This window comes from Carassius auratus, chromosome 25 (assembly GCF_003368295.1).
Source record: "Carassius auratus strain Wakin chromosome 25, ASM336829v1, whole genome shotgun sequence".
Lineage (NCBI taxonomy): Eukaryota > Metazoa > Chordata > Actinopteri > Cypriniformes > Cyprinidae > Carassius > Carassius auratus.
Genome location: NC_039267.1, coordinates 13745136 through 13756136, shown reverse-complemented (window position 1 = coordinate 13756136; position 11001 = coordinate 13745136).

The following is an 11001-nucleotide window of genomic DNA, read 5'->3' as shown; positions in this document are numbered from 1 at the left end:
TATTAATAATAATACAAATATTTAATATTAATATTATATACTCTAAGTACTTAATAATGAACTACTATTATGTTATGATATTATTATTAATAATATTAGTAGTAGTAATTAAAAACGGAATATTTAAAATGCATTTTAAGTATTTTAGAATCATATTTAAATATTATTTAATCAAAATCCTATTTAATCTTATTTAAACTGTATTTAAAATATTATTTAATATTCAAACAATATATAATAAAATCTGAATTATTATTTAATACTAATTTTAGCTTTGTTGCTTAAAACTATTTACTATTTAAAAAATTTTTCTAAAGATTTGATGTAATTCCTTGTAATGCATGTTTATTAGGCAAATTAAATTAGCTGTATTTATTCAGAACAACATTAATACCTTGAACTGTGCTCCTGTCCTAAAAAATAAACACAGTCAGACCAGTCAAAACCAAATCACTCCAGTTGTCTAGTTATGAAGATCAGTTACATCTTCACGTCATACTGCATGGCCTTCCAGCCGTTTGTGATAAATGATGCTTGAAAAGCACTTAGATCAGTCAGCGTTAAAAATCTGGCTGCGAGCTCGCTGGTACAACTTCATTTCCAAGGGTTAATATGACATGCCCTCTCCAAAACAATGAGAGTTTAAGCACATGTTCCTGTCTCTCCAGAACCTTGGCTCTTGATGATGAAGTGATTGATGGGGCGGGTGAATGCAGATATGTTATACAGACACATACATCTTGACGTGATTACTTTTGTGGCCCCATAATTCAACGAGAGCATGTCATCTACTTAGATCTTCCCATGATATACTGCTCTCTAGCAAACCATTCAAAGACAATGGACAGGCCGGTGTCGCTGCTCATGAAATCCATTACTTGTTTAAAATGTATAAAAAATGATTTACTACCCTCATGTTGTTCGGGCGGAAGATAAAATTAATAAAAAATTTAATTTAAACCTGTTCCTAAAAGTCTAATGACTTCAGAAGAGTTGGAAAATAGCACATGTATAGACCAGTTTTATAGCACATTTAAATAATTTCAGAAAAAATTGCAAAGATGAAAGATAATTGTGATCTTTTAATACATAATTATGAATTTATTTCTCGCAATTTTACATTTATATCTAACAATTGAGACTTTTTCTCAAAATTACAAGTCAACAATTTCTCAGATAACGGTTTATAAGTTTACATCTCACAATTCGAACTTTGTTTCTCTCATTTATATCTCTCAAAACTTACTTTGTTTCTCGTAATTCTTTTCCTCAAAACTTTTAGACTTTTTTTTTTTTTTTGAATTGCGAGAAAATGTCATGAGATATACATTTAAAGATGCAAGAAAAAAATATATATATTAGCCCATGGTGGAAACAAGCCATGGGAAAACGAGGGACAGACATACAAATCGTATATAGTACAATAAAGCTCCAAGTTGTGAATATTGAAAGATCTAGGATCTTTATACAGTGCGTGCCTAGTTTTCATCTGTGTTAAATTCAATATGGCGTCTAACTTGATTAAGGCCTATACGAGTTTGGATTGACATGAGGATGAGTAAATAATGAATTAGTTACATTTTTGTGTGAACCAATTCTTTATACTTAAAAAAACAATGAATGCATGGTTTCTGTGAGTAAACACATAGAAGCTCCTAAAAATAAAATAAAAGCTAAATGTGCGCACGTCAACCGAGTGCAGTTAATATGCAACTTTTTTGGTTGTACGGTTTGTTCCATCCATCTTTCAGTCAAATTTTCTTTTCTTTTTCTCCCCAGATCATCCGTGCCTAAAGCAGGGGGAATAGTGTCTGGAGAAAGTCTATCCTCCACAAAACCAGGAGAAATATTGTCTTTTAACAGCCACATGAAAGGAGAGATGCTGTGAGCCACTTCAACACGACAGAATAGCCTGCAGGGATTTAAACCGACGGAGAAGCGTCTCGGGCAGATAGGATGCTGTCACGTACACCGTGCAAACTCGCCGTTTATGTGGGAATTATAAGCAAATAGTTATTATTTTCATGAAATGGAGCATTCCCATTTTAACTAGGGCTAGAAATGTTAAAATATTGAAAAATCTATTAAACATTAAATGTGGAATACTTGCTACATCTGTCTCCAGCTAATTGAGACGCTACCAAGAATGTTAGGACTCAGGAGAATAATTTGTCGGTGCAAAAACACGGAATGGACCAATTTATTGCTCGCTGCAGGCTGCGGAGTTCCAACAGGCTTTGATCAACCTTTTTAGGTCAGTATCACTTGAAATACAGAGAGGTCTCAGTAACCACAGAGAAAATATTTCATCTTTTTCCTCTTTTTTTTTTTCTTTTAAAGAATGAAAGAGGGAAGTATTTTTGTAGTCGTCTGGCTGGTTGTGAGGGAGATGCTAAATTCTTTATGGGAGAAGAAAACCAGGATAGCGAGGTAGTTACTGCAGATTCGCTGGGGTTGTTTATTTGCCGGTAATCAGTTAAACATTTATGATAGCGAATGCAATTATAAGTTTAGCTGCAACACCATCAGATTCTGTCCCCTTCTACAGATCAATGGATCCACGGTTGTCAATAGGCCTTTCCCACAAAGCTCAAACAAAGCTTGTGCTTATATCCGGAGAATTTTGAAGTCAAAGCAAGGAAACATCAAACGGGACGCACTGACAGCTCGCGCGTCCGAGTTGTGATTCTGACAGACAGACAAACCGCTGAGCTGATGGGAACAAACTTAGCTTTTTTTTCTTGTTTTTTTCCAAATCTTGTTCGTAGGGGCTTTGTTCATTTCCCCTATGTATTTATATTCATATTTATATTTAATTTTGCTTTCCATTTGCCATGTCAAGCCCTTAAAATAACTTCATTTTATGATGAATCAATATTATGAGGGTAATATTCCAATGACGAGCTGTCAAAGAGGATTTTGTTGGTGTGTTTAAAAGAGTGAAAATGAAAAATGTAATTCAGAACAATTGAATCAGTAAACATTTCATCAGCGAGGCCAGAATGAATCTGTAATTTTGAAATAATTGGATGAATGATTCAATGATTCGTGCATTACACATGCTTTGTTTTGGGATGATTTAGTTTTGAACTGAATGATTCAATAAATCAGTTATAAAGACTTTTACATACTTTTACAATTATTAAGACTTTTATATACTTTTGAATTAATTGGTTAAATGAGTGATTCAATGGTTCATTCATAATACAGACACTCGCTTTGTTTCAGAAAGAATCAGGGTTTAAACCAAATTATTAAATGAAATCGATTAATACAGACAGTCAGATTTTGACTTTTGAACTAATTTGATAAATGAATGATTCAATGGTTTATACATAATAAAGTAACTTGCATTGCTCCTGAATGAATCAGTACTTTTGAATTGGTTAAATGGCCGATTCGGTGGTTCATTCATGATACAGTCACTCGTTAGGGTGCAGAATGAATCAGGGTTTTGAACCGAATGGTTCAATGAATCATTCGTAAAGACAGTCACATTTTGTCACCATATACTGGTGTAATGGTTTAACGCAGAGCATTGTTTAAGAACTTTTAAGAAAGTTTTATAACCACAAATGTATGCTTGCAGATGAGATGCTAGTTGTTATATCATTACTGTCCATTCTTTTAAAATGGCACTTATTGTAATCCTAGAAACAATCATTTATCAAGACACAGTCCATTGTTCTCCATGCTGACCATACACTATCAGTTTAACCTTGAGGATGTGTCTAGGTGCCATCTTTCCCAGGCTTCTGCCCTGATCCCATTTATTATCACTCGCAGTGATCCCTCAGGTCACAGGGCAAGAGATTTTAATTACGGGGCCATAAATGGAAGAATTAATGTGTGCTTTTAGAAAATGCTGAATGTGTGAAATGAAGTTTTGGGACGGCAAAGCTGCACCAGTCTGCTCTGGTCATTAGTTTTGTAGAAGTGAAGCCAGGTCATCTATCTGGGCTGTGCGCAGCCGTCTTTAAGATGCAAACACTACTATTATTCTGCTTTATGGGCTTGTCTGAAAATACTACACTGTAACATGCAATGCCACACTTCACCTTACTAGTAAAATCTGACTTAAGGTTTATATCCAGCCTGGGTTGTAAATTACAAGAAGATTCAGTGCTATGGTAAAACAAAACAACGTGGGATGTGAGACACTTGATCCTCGGCAGCCACCGTAACAGCACAGAACGTGACTCTTAATATAATAAAATAAACACCTGTAAATTAATTTACAGTCAAAACAGTTTAATCATATGGGTAATAGCATGGAGATAATCAAATTAAATGTAATAAATCTAGCCATTCTTTATAAAGATGACATGTATTAGTGCTATTTTGATTCTGTTGTGGGAATTAATTCATTCATTCATTAAATTTAATTATTGGTTATTCATCACAAATTCATTATAGCTGAACTCACTTAATTACCAATAATTTTTTTACAGAATGCTTGCCATAAACTGAACATATAAATTTCTTCTAATTTCATATAGAGTGGTGCATAAAAAAAATCCACAATTTAGAAATACTATATAAATATTATATCTAATGCATTTTGTATATAATATAAAATATAAAATTGTAAAATGTCTTATTGCATTCTTTGACAAAAAAAAATAATTTGTATATATATGTGTAATCTTGCATAATTTGTTAAAGCTAAATAAACACTGAATTTATTCAATTACTGTAAAAATGCTGTAATTAGCAAATTAATGCACAGTCAGCTGGGCTTTATATCAAAATAACCTTAGTTCCGCAATAATGACCAGTTACGCAACTTTACATATTTTCCTTATCAACTGCCATAATTTTATATATTGAGTCAAAATCATGACAGAGTCAAAATGATCTGTTCTTTCCTAAAATCAAGCCTAGTATCCACAGATGAATGATTCCTGAAATAAGGATGGAGGATAAGCCGAGCCGTTTGTGCGCTTGAGGGCCCCGATTTTATGCGAGAACCATGACCATGCTAACAAAACGTGAAGGGCTGTCCTCCTCATGGGGCCGAGACGCCCACCGCGGCGTAGGGAAATAAACGCGCTCACTCCGGGCTGCCCTGCACATCAGTCACGGGGGTAATGATCTTCAACCGTGGACAGGGTTACAGCGACGGCTCCGATCGCTCTGCCTCGTGGCCCCACCAGCAGCACGGGCCCCCAGATACAGCACACTGTCAGCAGAGAGACACGATCTGATGTATGGGCCGTGTAGGTCACTGAGATTAGTGTCACAACCTTCAGTACGCTTTATAATAGAGTTTAACATGGGTGTCATCGCATTACTTTTGTCAAGGGCCAGTGCAGGACAGTTACATGCAATGATTAGTGTAAATAAAAATAAAAAAACATCTATCCAGGATGAGGATGATAAACTGTAAAGAGAGGCATTAAAATGTATTCCTGCTTCTGGAATGCCATCTGAAGCAACGAAAGAAAATATTTAAACTGAAAATGAACATCCAATCATTATTTACTCACGTTCATGTCTTTCCGAACCTGTATGACTTTATTTCTTTGGTGGAACACAAATGGAGATGTTGTGAGAAATGTTCACGCTGCTCTTTTCCATATAATCAAACAGGACGGGGACTAGATGGAGCTTCGAAAAGGACAAAAAAAGCTGCATTAAGGAAGTCAGTACAACTCAATTGCCGTATCACACACTTGGAGAGCTCCTCCACTCAATTATTTTGTAGTATGGTAATTAACCAATTCACTATGCATGGACAATTCTCAAAGGCGTCTTTGAACTAATTGTTCTCATTGACTCTATTAATTATTTGTTTGCTGATTTAATTATTTTCAGATCTGGAAAAAATGGAAATTAAACAAGAGGCCAATGAGTGTTGCCAGAAAATAAAAACAACAATACAAATACAATACACAACTCTTTTTAAAAAAAAAATACTACATAAAAACTTTTTTTTTTTTTTTATTTGATTGCCAATATCTTATACTATGGATATAAAATGGCGCCACATCAATCTTTGAGTTAAAAGAATGAGAAAATATGTTACATACAGAAAATTAATTTACTTAAAATACTTCTATGTTTATTAAATAGGCTACTAGATATGCTCAATTTAGTCCAAACTAAGAAAAAAAAACTGCATTGCAGTAAATGTACTTATTCCGTTTTGATTACATCTATTTATTCGTCCCATTCCAGTTGGGCTCCTCAAAATATTGTATATTGTATGTGAAATATATTGTATTTCAAATACATATTCTGAATTGCATATAAAACAAGGATATTGGCATATGTTTTACAGGAAGATACTATACCAGTTTTTCTACTCTAAGAATTTGTGAAATTTACTACCAATCATAACCAATGTGTGCTGCAATTATTAAAAATATATTAAATACATCAACAAAAAATAGTTCATTTTCCCAATCCAGCATATGTCATGTTAATAATTGTGCATATTATTTGATCTATATGTATTGTAATACTAAAATATTAAAACCAAAGTTTGATTATAACAACATTTTAGCATGATAAACAGTCGGCATTGTGATTTTCAATGCGAAATCCGGGGCCCAAAACTTACTGTGTCAATGAATAGGAATTCTTACACTGATCCTGCTTAAAATCTGTCCTTTAATCTGGAAATACGGTCAAAACATTCTTAACAAGTTCTGATCTCTGGGTTCCTGGTTTTTATTTGTCCTTTTCAGACAGAGGCATAAAACATCATCTCAGTACCAGCTTGTACCAGACCGGTCACAGACACATTAAATCGTGACTACCCCGTGGCACCCATCCAACCACTCTCAACAAAAAGCTAACATTCCCCTGCAACGTGCCAGCCCACTCACACTGACCGTGGCCCCGTAACGACCGGCATATGGAAAACAAATTGCCGAGGCCGGGATCAGACGCCACGCGGATGTTTAAGGCCTCGTGGCAGCCCACCCGACAACTCCCACTATTATTTATCATGCTGTTTTAAATGTTTTTCTCACTTGTTTCCCTTAAATATTTCATCGTCCCTTAAATATTCATTTAACTTCTTCTGCTTTTGAATTTTTTACCATCGTGCTCGTCTTTCTCGGGCTCAGCAATCATAAATAATTATGCACGCGCTCAGAGACAGACTGCATAAATCATGCACCCGAATTCTTTTTTGTCTTTTCTCATTAACACGTGTACTTCAACTAGCCTAAATACTTCCCACTGCCCCACTTGTGGAAATTAGATTGCTCAATCCAGTGATATCATCGCTGCCTCTTGGTAGCCTATTATTGCAGCAATTGTGTTACCTACCTTTCTGGTCATCTTGAATGATGCTTTGTTAGTGCGACCGTTTTAAACTCTCGCTAACTTGTAAACATTCAGGCAATTATCTTTTCTGGAAACCAAAGCGCTGGGTCCCTCGCCCTGAGTGGCTCTTTCACGCGAGCCGGAGCAGGGAAATATGTTTGCTTAATAGCTTCCTTGTTATGTCCTCATAAATTAAGAAGTCACTTCATCTCGACGTGCTCCACAAGAGGCAAAAAAAACATCAAACATCTCGGGCGCGGGCGCGGGAACTCGCGCTCCGACGCGGGAAAAAGAAAGTTTGCTTTTGAAACATTCACAACACCGGCGGAGAGAAAGCGAATCAGATACTCAGCCCGGATCACACACAGGTCTCCAAATGTTTGAGGAGGTTATTTGTGAGGAACGAGTGTATTTGAGCTCATTTGCATACAAGCAAATCAATATTTTATTCTTCCACCGAGTCGCTGCGCTGTTTTTACTCCTGTCACACAGATATCGCAGACATTTGTTTTAATATCGTACAACAAACAGTTAATAATTAGAAAGCAACCGGTTTAATGAGTTATTAAGCAAATTGACTCTAGTTAATGAGAAACCCAGGACTAGTGTGTCCAGCTTTTGTGCACATCAAAGTCAGCATCTGGTCTGTGTTTGTGTATAACGCCTGAACGCAGCCTCGGCAAACATCTCAGCAAGCAGAGACTAAAAGATACTGTAAACTTTGAATATTGTGGGATTATCTGTTACTTAACGAGACCGTTCGATCAGACAGAGCAAATAGCAGTATGTTAATTAGTGATTATACTCAATGATCCTGAGCACACATCTCAGATATCTGGTTCACATTTATCAGTCTCCTATAGCCAGAAGCAATTAGACACATGCATTCAAATCCAGATAAAGCATCTTAATGTGCACGCTGCACTGAAATCAGTGCAATTCATCAAAACATCTTTGCATTTTACAATGCATTTCGGATTTATTTTAAAGGTATGCATGTGGAAATCTATAAGCTCTGTACATTTTCTTTGTTCTGTCACAAAATTAGTGAAAGCTCAGAGTCCTGTTTCATTTGCATACGCTAATTGCTGGTATGAAGTAACCTCATTTGATAATAAGACAAGACCAATAAATCACGGACTTCATCATTAAACGAATCACTTCCTGGGAGAATTTGATTGTTTTATCTAATTGTTTAATATAAGACTAAAAGCTAGAATATTTCTACACCTGCCACTTATCTATGACTATAATTATTCATAAATTACTTACATAATTATAATAAGTTGATAATAAAAGTCTTTGATTTGAGGGTGCTAATACAATTAAAAAAAAAAAAAAAAACATTTCAAAATCATTCAAGAGATTTTCATCTCTCTCTCTCACACAGTATATATTTTAAACTAGTGTTAAAATATAAGCCCACAGCAACAAAGCCTGAAGAACTGCCTGTTTTATTATGTATTTTCATTTTTCATTTTTAAGAATGAAAATCTGTAAACATTTTATTATGCTATAATTATATGCAATGCATTAATTTAGCATTGGTTTTCAAATCTCTCTCACTCTCTCTCTCTCTCTCTCTCTCTCCCTGTTGGAGTGGATGTTGGGAAGGGTTTGTGTTTGAGAGCGGTTTGCTGTCGTGCGTGTTTTCTATCTTCTTTTTTCTGTATGTGTTTTTTTCTTTTTTCTTTTTTCTTTTTGCTTTGTACATTTAGCTGTGTGTAAAATTTAATATTGGGTTAAATTTAGTAGCGTGCCGTGCTTTTGCACGGTCCGCCTAGGAATGGCGTCCACAGGTGGAAGAACGCCATTATCTCTGCGTCATGGTTTCAGGTGTGTGCCAGAGTCTAACGCTACAGTTGAGGATGTACTGTTGGCGGTCGGTGAGCAGATAGGCTATGAAAATATAGTTTCGGCTTCGAGAATGAATAAAGCCGTAGTTGTGTTTCTTAAAACGGAATCGTTGGTTAATAAGGTAATTGAAAATGGTCTGTGGGTGAAAGAAATTTTTATTACCGTCACTCCGCTGTTTGCACCAGCAACAAAAGTGATTATATCAAACGTCCCTCCGTTCATTGAAAACGAAGTCATAGTGAGAGAACTTGCGAGATTCGGAAAAGTTGTAAGTGAGGTCAAAGCGGTTTCTTTAGGATGTAAAAATCTTGCGCTCAAACATGTAATATCTTTTAGGAGACACGTGTTCATGTTTCTGAATTCTCCGGATAAATTATTGGATGTATCGTTTAGGGTGAAAGATGGTGATAGCTCGTACATGATTTTTGCAAGTACGGAGAGTTTACGCTGTTTTGAGTGCCGGGAATACGGCCACAAAAGAGACTCGTGTCCTCAAAAGAAAATTTTGGACCAAGCTAGGACAAGTGAGACGGAAGAAACACTGGTGTGTAAAGATGTGGAGGTGAATCAGAAGCCAGGAGAGGAAACATCAGGCTCGGAAGAGGGTCATGTGGCTGTGGCGGAGACGAATAAAGACAATGGATTGGAGGTGAGTGAGAGCGTTGTGAGTAACCTAAAGCACGCTGACAATGAAAAGCCGAGTTGTAGCAGTGTAAATGGTACTGCACATGTAAAAAAGAAGTTCGTAGATAGTGATGTAGGCTTACACGTCAGTGGGCAGCTGTCCGCGAGTATAGAGGAGGAGGAGGATGTTGAAGTCATGATGCAGAGTCAGGATGATATGAAGGATGATGAGAGCTTGTCAGATTTGTTAGATCTCTATAAAGCTGATGATGATTTGTATTCTGTGGAACAGATAAATGCTTTCTTGGATGAGACTAAAGGGAAAAGGGTAGAGATAGGAGATTTCTTCCCTGATAAGGAAAAGTTTGTTGCTTCTGTAGTGTGGGCACGTAAAACGTACAATCATACTGTGTTATCCCAACAGAAACGCTATAGGCTTAAGAAGTACATAACGACGATTAGACAGGATAGAAAGAATGTGAATGAAAGAAGAGTTCGAGGTAAAGCTAAATAGACAGTATGGCTTTATACGTGCTTTTGTGTGTGTTTTTTCTTCTTTCCTGCTTTTCTTTCTATTCTTTCTTTTTCATGGAGTATCTCAAAATAGGTTCTCTTAATGTGAATGGTTTGAGGGATAGGAAAAAGCAGGCTTTAGTTTCAGAATACTTTAATATTAAGAATATTGCAGTAGGTTTTCTTCAAGAAACCCACAGTAATGTGAGTAACGAGTCTGAATGGGGTTTGTGGTGGAAGGGAGAATATGTTTTAAGTCACGGCTCTAATGTTAGTGCAGGAGTTGCGATTCTTTTTAATCCAACTTTAAAAATAAAAATTGTATCTACATATGATATAGAACCTGGAAGACTACTTTTAGTAAGAGTTGAAATACAAAATTTTCATTTTCTTTTTGTTAATATATATGCTCCTAATGGGGGTACAGAAAGGGTTCTTTTATTCGAGAAATTAGGTCGTGTTTTAAAAACTCTTAGTTTAGGAGATATAATTATAATGGCAGGAGACTGGAACTGCACCTTGAATTTTAATATAGATAGAAATGCTGAAGAACCTCACCAGAAATCAGCCTGTGTATTATCTAATATGGTAAAAAATTTAAATCTTGAAGATATTTGGAGAATAAAAAACCCAATGCTTAAACAATACACTTGGGTAAAAGTCACAGATGGTAGAGTTCATGCTGCTAGATTGGATCGTTTTTATATTTCTCGCGATTCAAGAAACCGA